General features: G+C 38.2%; 1 long non-coding RNA gene across 1 annotated transcript in view; it reads right to left on the reverse strand.

Moving 5' to 3' along the window:
* Nucleotides 1–4,784: 4,784 nt before the first annotated feature.
* Nucleotides 4,785–12,627, reverse strand: part of LOC134342786 (uncharacterized) — a 56,760-nt gene continuing 48,917 nt past the window's right edge. The window contains exons 2-3 of the long non-coding RNA XR_010017094.1: nt 10,562–10,655; nt 4,785–5,539 (exon numbers count right to left, since the gene is read on the reverse strand). This is a non-coding gene — a long non-coding RNA (uncharacterized LOC134342786). The remainder of the gene's footprint in view (nt 5,540–10,561; nt 10,656–12,627) is intronic.

Raw genomic sequence — 12,627 nt, forward strand, 5'->3', positions numbered from 1 at the left:
CATGAATTGACTAAAACTTGTGTAATGCCCCGGTTAAGATTTCTACTGCTATGCTGTGAGGTATTTTTATTTTAGCAGTTTTCTGCAAAAGCAGTGTGTCCTGCTAGTAAGAATGTTTAGGCTTCAGCTAAAGATAAGGAACCATGTTGATCAACTTAGGAATGTTGTGACAGCCAACCGGAGTTGTTTTGGTACATGTTGTAACTTTCTGCCCAGTCAGATGCGAGAGAAGATTCCAGTGAGCTGGGTGGGATGAGATTTCCAAAGGACAGTGGTCTGGTTTGGGGTCTTTTTGTGGAAGATGCAGAGAGAAGAGCACCAGGGAAGACACCTGGAGGATCCCATCTAAAAGGGAGATCTTAATGCAAGACGTGCTTTGCAAGATGAAGGATTCCAAGAAGGGAAGTTCTACCTGTGGTTGGTGATGGAAATTCAGTGCTGTGAGTAAAACGATACACCCAGCTACTACAGAAATGAGCTCCAACATTTAGGTGCATATTTAGAGTGGTTAACTGTAACAGGACCTTCTATTTTTTAAAAATCTTTTCTTCCTTTTCCTCTTAACTGTTTGATAAAGTAGAAAAATTGGTAAATATAATTATAATTTTATGCTGGTGTATGACCTACCATTTCTTGATGACTGATAATTGTATGTGAGCAGCTTTTACACAGTATTCACTACAATCAATGTTCCTTAATCAGAATATCCTAACTTTCCTCTCTGGTTGAACCCCACATCTTACTGACCTTTGACGTATATTGCTTATGAAAGGAGGCCTTCACACCGCTGAGTAACGCGGCTGTTAACAGTTAGCTAATGAGTCAAGCTTGTACACTTATCTAGTCAGAGGGGTGCACTTGTGTTTTTTTTTTAAAGCTTCAACTGAGTATCCACGCACCTTTTGAAAAGATTTCAGTCTCTTTTCTCTAACCTTTGAAGCAGTGAACTCTGGATCATAAAAACTAATAAAAGAAATTGAACTCTTGGATTTCCTTTTGCCAGTCATCTCTTACTAGTATTAGTAAAGTTATATAGCTAAGGTTCTAACTGAGAATTTTGTTAGAAGGATTTGGTACTATGGGGATATCCAGCAGAATTAAATTGACCTGACTCATGAAGTTATGCTTGTATCATTGGATTGTGATTCCTTAGTTTGTCTAATAAAGATAATTCTGAAAAATTTACCCTAATAAAGCTGGGGTAGGCATTTTGACTGTATTGATCCTCAATACAATCATGGCTCATTATGCTACTCTAACTGTATCCTTCTATATTATAGCAATATAATAATAATAGAAACTTATGGAGCACTTTTTATACCAATGATGTAGTTCAAATTCCTTCAGTATGGCTCATATTCTCTAATGGTCAGTTTAGAGTTCAGGTATAGGGTCTCAACTGAAATATCAACTATAGATTTCCCTCCACTGATGCTGCCTGACCAACTGAAATCTTTCAGCATTTTGTTGATTTTTTTTTCATCCAGATTTCAGCATCTGCAGGTTTTTATATTTCTTTCTAAAATCAATGTCCTTCTGTTGTCCCTTCTTGAATATGGTCAAAAATCGAGTGTCTGCCATACACTTGTGTTGAGAATGCCAAAGGTTTCTAACCTGTTTTTCTCATGTTAGTCCTAAATACCTAGCTTCTATTTTTATATCTTCATTGCAGCTGCAGAAATAATCATCCCATGTGTAAGCTGACAAGACTCTAAAAAATCTTGTGTTTCAGTGAGACACATTCACATTCTTCTAAATGTTAAGAAATGTAGATTGTTTTTCTCCAATCTTTTTTAAAGGATACTTTTTAACCCAGAAATCTGAGTACTGAACAGTTATTACACTCTTTTCAACCTAAGAATATTCCTCCTCAGACAAAGAAACAAGAAGTGTACACACTGTCTGGGTGTGATTTCGCCAAGGCCAGTTAATTACATTCTTTCATACCACTCCCTCTACAACACTTCTGCTTTGGCATCTTGCATTCTTCTAACAATGCCTAATAGAAGTTTAATGACCAGCATCTTCTGAATAGGGAGGTTACTGATCTGGGTGTTCAATATTGAATCCAACAATTGAAGATAACTTGCCTCCTATTCTATCGATTTAAGTTGTCTGATCTGCTGGGTATTTTCAGCATTCTCTTTTATTTCAGGTTTCAAGCAACTGTGGTGTTTTATACCATACCATTCCAGCAAATTTTATTTACTCTCTCTCATCTTCATTTATCTTGTATTGTTTCTCTGCTAGACATCAGTTTTCATCACCCTCTCTCAACTAGGATTAACACCACTCTCAGATATTCCCTTCCTCTGCAGTGTAGAATACCCTTCTTTCTAGTTTTTCCTAATTCTGATGAAAACACATCAGCTTGAAATGTTAGCACTGATTTTTCTTTCCTCAGAAGATGTCTAACCGGCTGAGTTTTCCAACATTTTCTACTTCTATATCCTGTAAGATTAGACTTACTTACACTTGTCCTCTAATAGAACATAAAACTAATAGAGTACAGAACAGCACAGATCCTTCATTGAACATAGTCATAGAACATAGAATAGTACAGCACATTACAGGCCCTTCGGCCCACAATGTTGTGCCGACCCTCAAACCCTGCTTCCGATATGACCCTTCACCTTGAATTCCTCCGTATACCTGTCTAGTAGACTCTTAAACTTCACTAGCGTATCTGCCTCCACCACTGACTCAGCCTATGGTTTTTCAAGATCAATCAAACCTTTCTCTCTCACATAGCCCTCCACTTTACAGTACTTTCATCCATGAGCCTCTCTAAGAGTCTCTTAAGTGTCTTTAATGTCTCCCCTTCCGGTTAAAAAAAAATTCTCTCCCCCTCTGTCATCTTCTATTCCCCACTCTGGCCTTTTACCTTTTCTCACCCGCCTATCACTTCCCCAAGGTCCGCTTTCTCCTATGGTCCACTCTCCTCTCCTATCAGATTCCTTCTTCTCTAGCCCTTTACCTTTCCCACCCACCTGTCTTCACCTATCACCTTTTACCTAGCCTCCTTTCCCTCCCCCCGCCTTTTTATCCTGGAGTCTCCCCACTTCCTTTCCAGTCCTGACCAAGGCTTTTGGCCTGAAATGTCAACTGTTTATTTATTTCCATAGATGCTACCTGACTTGCAGAGTTCCTCCAGCATTTAATGTGTGTTTCTTTAATGTATCTGTCATTTCCACTACCTAGCACCTTAAAATTATACCCCCTTGATTCAGCTAGTTCTTCCTGAGGAAAAAGTCACAGGCTGTCTTCTATACCTACGCCTCTTATCATCTTGTATATCTGTCAAATCACGCCTCAGCCTCCTTCACTCCATAAAGAAAAGCCCTAGCTCATTCAACCTATCGTCATACACTTTTCTAATTATGACCTACATATGATTGGGTATTTCAGTTGCTCGCTTGGCCTGTATTTTAGCTTTCTACTCTGATGAAAGGTTATTGGCCTTTTATGCACAGTTGCTGCCATAACTGTCACATTGTTCTGCTTATGTTATTTTAGATTAGATTAGATTAGATTCAACTTTATTGTCATTGTGCCGAGTACAGATACAAAGCCAATGAAATGCTATTAGCATCTGACCAGAAGTGCAAAAGAATGGTATTATTTAGAAAATAACTGCAAATAAAAAGTAAGTGCTACAACATACAAATATAAAAGTACTGAGACAGTCCAATATGGGTGCATTACTGCTTAGTGCTGTGGTGTGAGGTTCAGCAGGGTCACAGCCTCAGGGAAGAAGCTCTTCCTGTGCCTGCTGGTGCAGGAGCGGAGGCTCCTGTAACGCCTACCCGATGGGAAGAGAGTAAAAAGTCCACGGTTAGGGTGAGATGCATCCTTGATGATGCTTTTCACCCTGCCCAGGCAGCGTTTATGGTAGATGTTCTCAATGGTGGGCAATTGGGTGCCGATAATCCACTGGGTAGTTTTCACCACATGTTGGAGTGCTTTGCACAGATACAGATCAATTCAGTACAACAGTGCTTTAGATTCATAGCATCTACAGTAATTTGCTTCTAACCTAGAATGATAGTAACTTTTTTTCAAAGCTTTTTGGAGTGGATGTAGGGAATATTTTTCCTGGCTGTGGTGTCCAGAAACATGGATGACTGGTTTTAGAGGGTCAGCCAATCAGGGCTGAGGTAAGAATTGGTAAATATGTTTATTATGGTCACCCACTGAAGTCCAATGGAAAAACTTGTATACCTTTCACACAGATCAATTCAGTACAACAGTGCTTTGAAGTAGTACAAGATAGAACAATAACAGAATGCAAATAGTGTTACAGTACAGAGAAAGTGCAGATAGATAATAAGATACGAGATCATGATGAGGTTGATTGAGGTCAAAAGTTCAGATCATATAGGAAACAGTTTCCTGCTTTTATAAGGCCCAGATAGAAACTGTGCTTGAACGTGGTGGATGTGCTTTCAGGCTTTCGCATCTTCTGCCTAATGGGAGGGAATGTCTGTGGTGGGTGGGCCCATTCGTTGTGCTGGCTGCTTTACCAAGGTAGCAAGAATCCTGGACAGAGTCCATAGAGGTGAAGCTGGTTCCTGTGATGTACTAAGTCAAGGAAATCTGCAGATGCTGGAAATCCAAGCGACAGACACACAAAATACTAGTGGAACTCAGCAGGGCAGGCAGCATCTATGGAAAAGAGTAAACAATCGACGTTTCAGGCCGAGACCCTTCATCAGTCCTGAAACGTCGACTATTTACTCTTTTTCACAGATGGTGCTGGCCTGCTGAGTTCCTCCAGCATTCTGTGCATGCTCCTGTGACGTACTAATCTGTGTCTACAACTTGCGGCAGCTTCTCGTGTTCACAGGCAGAACCATTGCCGTACTAAACTGCAGTGCATCAGGATAGGATACTTTCCATCGTGCATTGATTAAAAATTGATGAGAGTCAAAGAGGACACGCCAAATTTCTCAGCCTCTTGACAAAGTAGAGGTGCTGGTGCAGAGTTTTTTTTTTGACTGTGACATCTGGTTGGACTAAGGCAGGCTGTTGCTGATGTTCACTCCCAGGAAGTTCAAACGTTCAACCCTCTCAATGTTAGCACCTCTGATGCAGACAGGGGCATGTGCATCACACCCTTCCTGAAGTCAATGGCCAGTTCCATTGAAGGTAAGACCATGTCACTAAGCGCCTTAGTATTCACCAGGCAAATAGGAAGTAAATCGGATTCTGTACCCAGGAGGATTGTGGTAGCTTAGTCAATGAATATATTCAACATAGAACTCATAGATATTTACATATGAAGAATATGGGTTGGTTCAACAAAGCAGTTCCATGTTAGGAAATCTACGAAAGGGGCTTGGCCCACGCTGTAAAATTTTCATTGACTCACCTTTACAAAGAAAAGCTTGTTTTTCAGTATTTCTTACCACCATGCACAGCTTCACATTTTTCTACATTTTATTCCATCTTTCATTGGTTTGTCCACTAAACTTTTAAAAGTCTCTTTGTATCCTCTTCGAAGTTCACTTTCCCATAGCGTTGTTATCCATTCTGTTTCCTTGCCAAGTGATTAAAATAATTATAAATAGCTGAGGCTTAAGCTTTGATCATTGAGGTATCCTTCATGTTTCAACCTGTCAACCCAAAAATGTACTTTCTCTCTCCATACATGTTAATTCTCAACCTGATGAGCTGAAAATATGGTACTTGTTTGACAACTATTCGAATGATTATTTTTTTGTTTGAAAATTCAAATTCATTACATCTGCTGGTTTTCCACTGATAATACATTTGGTTAAATTGAAATCCACTACAATAAGTCACTCACAGACAATATTTATGTTTTGATTGCTATGTCTCTAATATAGGGTAATTAGGTTAAGTTTTACAAATAAACTCTACTCAGGCTTCCAGCAGAGTACAGATATCAATTATAACCAACATTTTGATAACAAACTCTACCACCTTCTTCAGGGATGATGCCTGAGCATGTGTAGTCCGGTGGTATTTCCATATCCCCCATAGTCTATCCCTCCTAATTGCTTTGTTCTCATCCAATCAGGTTTCTGCTCTCCCACCTTGTTTACAATCAATTTCCAGTTCTTAGGATGGGAACTTTGTTAAGATACTTTTACTCCAGTTTTAGTTTAATGGCTACCTTTACCAGGTGGTCCCAAAAGCTGTCAGTGTGGCACAATAGTTTTGTGCCCTTGAAGACAATCCTACGGCCATTGCAAATATGGTGTTCTGCTACCATCAATTTCTCTGGATAACCAAAGCGGATGCACCTCCTGTGCTCCTTGATGCAGGTTTCCAGTGTGGATCCCGTTTGGCTGATGTGCGCTGCTCCACATTCACGGGGAATCCTGTAAATGTCAGCCGACCTGTGTCCCCGGTCATCTTTGACCCGCCTAAGCTGTGACTTGAACTTCCTTACAGGCTTGTGAATTAAATGAATCTGGTATTTCATCAGGATCCTGGCAATCCTTCCACAAACTGTGGAAATAAAGGGAAGACAGGCGCAAGCGACGGATTCCTCCATATTGTTAAGTTTCCTGGTTTTTCTGTCAGCCCTAAGTTTCTAAATTAGGCTGAATTACCCTGGATTCCATCTCCCTTTCTTGGATAATGTGAGATTGAATAGATGGTGTTGTGATGAATGAGGGCCTATTGAATGAATGAAAGCATATCACTTAACCCAACCCAGCCCTCTTCACAGTTTTGATCAATCCAATGTTTCCTTACTTTGTTTTTCCACAACCATCTGAACAAGTAATCTCAGAATTTTGAGTGGCAGAAAATATACTCAGTGGCCACTGACTGTATGATTATGGACTTCTGCTTCTGTAGCCCATTCACTTCAAGTTTCAAATGTTGTGCATTCAAAGATGCTCTTCTTCATGCCACTGTTGTAATGCATGGTTATTTAAGTTACTGTTGTCTTCCTGTTAGCTTGAACTATCCTGGGCATTCTCCTCCAATCTCTCTCATTAATAAGGCATTTTCACTCACCAAATGGCCGACCACTGGATTTTTTTTTTACACCGTTCTCTCTAAACCCTGCTTACATGAAAGTCCTGAGAGATCAGCAGTTTCTGAGATACTCAAGCCACCTTATCTGGCACCACAATCATTCCATGGTCAAGGTCACATCGATCACTGTATCCCTCATCTCATGCAATGCCAGGTTTCATCAAAAGGCATCATGGTATCCATCTTGTAATTTAACAGTCTGGATTCAGTATAGTTCTGCTGAAAGAAATGAGGCTGGATATCCAGGCCAGTATTTAAGAACGTTGCTAGATTTAGAATGCATTCCCAAACTGCTTTAATCAGGCCACCGAAGAAATTGAAAATGATTAAAAGGAATGCAGAAAACTAAAACACATTATGCACACATGGTCAAACAATTAAAATAGAATCCAACAGTATTAATTCACGAGTGGTGGGGCTGGTAGAGATGATACTCTAACATTGGTAGTTAATGCTGACCCCCAGTATTGCCTGTATGGAACTTGCACGTTTTTTCTGTGACTGCATAGGTTTCCTTAGGTTGCTCTGGTTTCTTCTCATGTCAAAAAGAGGTGTGCATTGTTAGTTAATTAACCAGTCTAAATTGTGCAAAGTGCACATGATCTGTCTGAATCTGTACATCCAATAAGCCAAAGAACCTATTTCCATGCTATATAACTCATAGTCACTCACAGCCTTCTCATCCATTACAGGTTATTCAAGCAGAGTCCCTGGGGATTGCTGCTATTTTACATCTAGACCACAAGGCCATGAGAAATCGGAGCAGAATTAGGCCATTCAGCCCATTCAAGTTTTCTCTGCCATTCAATTATGGCTGATATATTTTTCTTTTCACCCCGCCCCCATTATCCTGTCTTCTCCCTGTAACTTTGATTCCTTTACTATTCACGAGCTATCAACCTTCACTTTAAATATATCCAATGACTTAGTATCCACAACTGTCTTTTCCTATGAGTTCCACAGATTTACCACCCTTTGGCTAGAGAAATTCTTCCAAATCTCTGTTCTAAAGGAACGTTCTTCTATTCTGAGGCTGTATCTCTGGTCTGAGACTGTCCCACTATTGGAAATATCCTCTCCACATCCAATCTATTTAGGCCTCTCAGTTGGTATGTTTCAACATAATTTCCCCCTCATTCTTCTGTTGAGATCTTCCATCTTCCATTGGGCTCCATGAAGAATATAATGGTTGATGTAGCTACTAGCCATTTATCACATTTCACGAAAAGGAAAACTTTGTACAGCATAGGTTGAAAGACAGTTTTACCCCTCTCAGAATTATACCCTCAGTGACCACTTTATAGGGTACACCTGTACACTTGCTCATTAGTGTAAAAGTCTAATCAGCCAATCATGTGACAGAAATTTAATGCATAAGAGCCTGCAGACATGGTCAAGAGGTTCAGTTGTTCAGACCAAGCATCAGAATAGGGATGAAATGAGTGACTTTGACCATGAAATGATTGTTGGTGCCAGGCATGGTAGTGTGATATCTCAGAATTGCTGATCTGCGATTTTCATGCACAACAGTCTCTAGAGTTTACAGAGAATGGTGCAAAAATCAAAAAAGAAAATAGGTAGTGAATGGCAGTTCTGTGGGTGAAAATACCTTGTTAATTAGGTGGATCAGAGGAGAATGGCCAAACTGGTTCAACCTGGTAGGAGGACGACAGTAACTCAAATAATCTCGCGTTACAACAATGGTGTGCAGAAAGGCATCTCTGAATGCGCAGCACATTGAATCTTGAAGTGGATGGGTTACAGCAGCAGAAGGCCACAAAGCTACACTCAGTGGCTACTTTATGTACCTAATAAAATGGCCACTGAGTGTATATTCATCACATTATAAATTACTTCCACAATATCATAGATTATTTTTAGCAATAAGTGCATCTAATTCACAACAGTAAATATACATAAAATTAGTAATCGTTCTATGGTTCTGAAAATATTCTAAAGATTTTCTTAAGATTTTCTTTTCAACTGAAATTAAACAATACAGGGTGTTTTTCAGTTATTCCTAGTGAATTTATTTAACTATCTATATATATATATAAATATTAAAAAACATTTAGAATCTATTAACAAGGTGCTGAGAATTGTGGACATGAATTTACATTAGCATGTTCTATGAACTCTGCTGACTAATATTTAGAAAGAGGTGCAATCCCGATTAATGACAAGCAGTTAGTTGCATGAATCACATTAGATTTAATGTTGGTACAAAAGCTTTCCTTTAATTCCCTGCATGCAATTTGATACATGATTAAGAAATCTATGAGCTACTTATGAATGATCTTTACTTAGATGTGTGATTCACTAATCCATAAGTAACGAATGAATCTTAGGCCACCAACGATATCACAGAAAATGGAATTAAAGATCTTCCGTGTTTTTCTTCAATTTTCTTGTTTAAATTCACGATGGTGAAATCTTAGCAGACTGCTTCTGGATTTGCTATACCAAAATCTGTCCACTTTTTAATTTAGAGCAATGCTTACTCAAAGTGTTTCTTGAGTCTACTATATCAGTTTTGCAACATATCTCCCTATTTTCTCCCTGTTCTCTTTTTTTTGGTTCTAACTTAACAATCCAACTCATCTGTACGCTTGAGATTTAGGCATTTTCCTAGCAACTGGAAGATACAGCTTTTAAATTCTTGGCAGAGTAGCAAAAGGAATGGAGATAAAAAAAAAAGCATCTCAGCTATGTTCTGGAATGCATCATCAGAAAGAATGGTGGAAAAAAACTTAACAGTAACTTTTAAAAGTAAATTTGGTATATACAATGCTTAATGGTGAAACAGGTGAAAAGTATGTTGGAAAGAGCCAATTAATAGAGCCAGTAAGTAGGGCTTTATAACAAATTTGGTGAGGAAAGTTCAAAGTAAACTTATCATCAAAATACATATGTATATGTTACCAGATACTATCCTGAGATTCATTTTCTTGCACGCATTCAGAGTAAGTGGCCTCACTCTGGGTCTTATGATTCAATAATTTAACAGTTCAGCTGCATCTTTTTGCTGTGTTCCACAAAGCCTCCATCAGTTAAATTGTATTGTTTGCCATTTTAAATAAATTTACTCATAGGTATGGTATTCTCAAGCTTTCTCCTTTCCAAATCTATTTTGTGGAAAATGGATTAATATCAAAATGTAATATGAGCAATTTCTCAATAACTTTCAATGGCCAAGTAACTATTTATGTTATTGCCATCATCCTGATTGTCAATCCATCTCCCGGTTTTTCTTCATCATATTTCACATTAGCCACCCATTTTATTTTGAGACTATTGATATGGCCCCATTTTTTTAGTTTTGTTTCTCTTCAGCAATCAAAGACATTTGTCAATAATGTCTTGAGAAGCATTGGCTTTGAAATTACTTGCTTACGTATCTCATAGGTTTTTTTTTCATTTTCAGCCATGAACTTCTGAATCTAGAAAGGTGTGAAATATGTAGACAACCAGTTGCTTGGCGCCATTGGATAATAGTCTTATTCATCTATGTTTTTCAAAACAACTAGTTTCTTTGACTTATATGTACCTTTCAAGCACAGGAAGATCTCTGCGTGGTTGGTAAGTAGTTGGTTCTGTAGACTCCCTTGAGATTGCACATTGCATGTTTGATACATTTCATCCTGTATAGGAATATAAAATTACCGCTCAGTCATAACACTTTGGCACAATTGTGAGTTATGTAGCTTTGTATTGTGAGTTTTAATCCCGGAACTGCTAAATTTATATGGAGCCATTGAGGAACAGCAAGTATGTTTCAACATTTTGTATCAGTACAGACAGATCATAAGGAATACCATGTACAATATTTCTATTACCTCCTAAGCTCTTTCTCAGATTGTATTGCAGCCTCTACAAAAAAAAATAAACTTGCTGAACCAGAATTGTTGCCACATGTTCCGGCTTGCTCTATAATACTCAATCACATTTGTCCAGGTTTATTTGAAAAAAAAACACACCAAGTTGATTATGCTTTGATGATATTAGCTTTTTTTTTCAATCAAATGAAAGCATTCAATAGGAGAAAACTACAAATTTATGAAGAAATGTAAGAAAAGCATTTGGGATAATGATATTTCAATACAAGCATATGAGAAACACCTCAAAATGTTTCAAAAAACGTTTTGAATGCAAGTTTGTTTTCTCAGCAAGAAGTAACATCATGAAGACATTAGCATTGTATAACTTATCTTTTCGAATGAAGTTTTCATTTTGTACTTTCGTTAACAATATTACTTAACAACTTCTGTCTGCTTAAGATGTAGAATCTGAGAGTATTCTCTCCATAATTGTTAATCTTTTTGGTACTTGTTATTAATGTTCTAAACATATCACTTTGATTTTTGCAGGTAATTGTGCATTAATTAAAGTTTTTTTTTGTTCAACTGCAATGAAACTAAACATTTTGTCAAGTGATTTTGAATGCATTAAAGACGTAAGAATGTGTGGAGGAAGAATTGATAATTAATAATACATACTATTAGAAATTATCTCTATATGTTTCTGCTGAGGTCACAGGATTGAATCGAAAAATGCAGCTATTTTTCATGACTGAGAATGCACAAATCATTGCACATAGAAATGAGCTTGTTTACACAGCTGTAGTCCTTGTTTAACCAGACAGAAATTATGAAAGAAAGCATTTAAACAGTATCTGGTGTGGTAGTGCAAGTTAGCTGATTATACTGTATTTGACTGACTAATGTTCAGCACATGATACACAAGGTAAGTTGATGGATTATCAAGTATAGTGTGATCATAAGAATGAAAAATTGGCCTTAAAGCTGAAAGGGGAGGTGGCTGGAAGTTGTCGAACTGGAAGGGCAGTTTTAATGATACTGTTTAGTTGAAGATGGATCCCTATTTCTCACGTGGAAACGTGAGGAAGAAATTTACTTGCAGAGTTTTTCATGGTTTATGATTTAAGTTGTGAAATAATAATTCACTATAAATTTGATGCATCATGACCAAGGTCTCAGAGGGTTGGAGAGTACCCAATGCTGTCCCTTTGTTTACGGAGGGCAAAAGAGATAATACTGCGGATTGAAGGCTGGTGAGCTTTGCATCAGCATCTCAGGTATAAGGTCTACTCACAACTGCAAAGGCATGACCTACAGTAGTGCGGGAGAGATGATGAAAATGATTGATGAGGTTAGGGCCATGGGTACTGTATGCATGGACTTAAATAAAGCCTTCTGCAAAGTTTCAAATGGTATATTGATCCAGAATATTAAGGCACAATGGATCCACAGTGACTTGGTAGACTGGGATTTGAAATTGGCTTGGCCATAGAAGACAGAGAAATGTGAGTGTTATTCTGATTGGAGGTCTGTGGTTAGTGGTGTTCTGCAAGGGCCCATGTTTCTGTAATATGATCTGGACAAAAATGTAGTTGGGCTGATTAGTAATTTAGCAAATAACACAAAAATCAGTGGAGTTGTGTACAGTGAGGAAGGCTATCAGAGTGCACTGCAGGAAATAGATGAATTGGGAATATGGACAGAGAACTGGCGGTTGGAGTTGAAACCGGACAAGTATGAAGCATTGCAATTTGGGAAGTTAATTGTAAGAGGAAAGTTTACAGTAAATGACAAA

The sequence above is a fragment of the Mobula hypostoma genome, chromosome 2 (assembly GCF_963921235.1).
Source record: "Mobula hypostoma chromosome 2, sMobHyp1.1, whole genome shotgun sequence".
NCBI lineage: Eukaryota > Metazoa > Chordata > Chondrichthyes > Myliobatiformes > Myliobatidae > Mobula > Mobula hypostoma.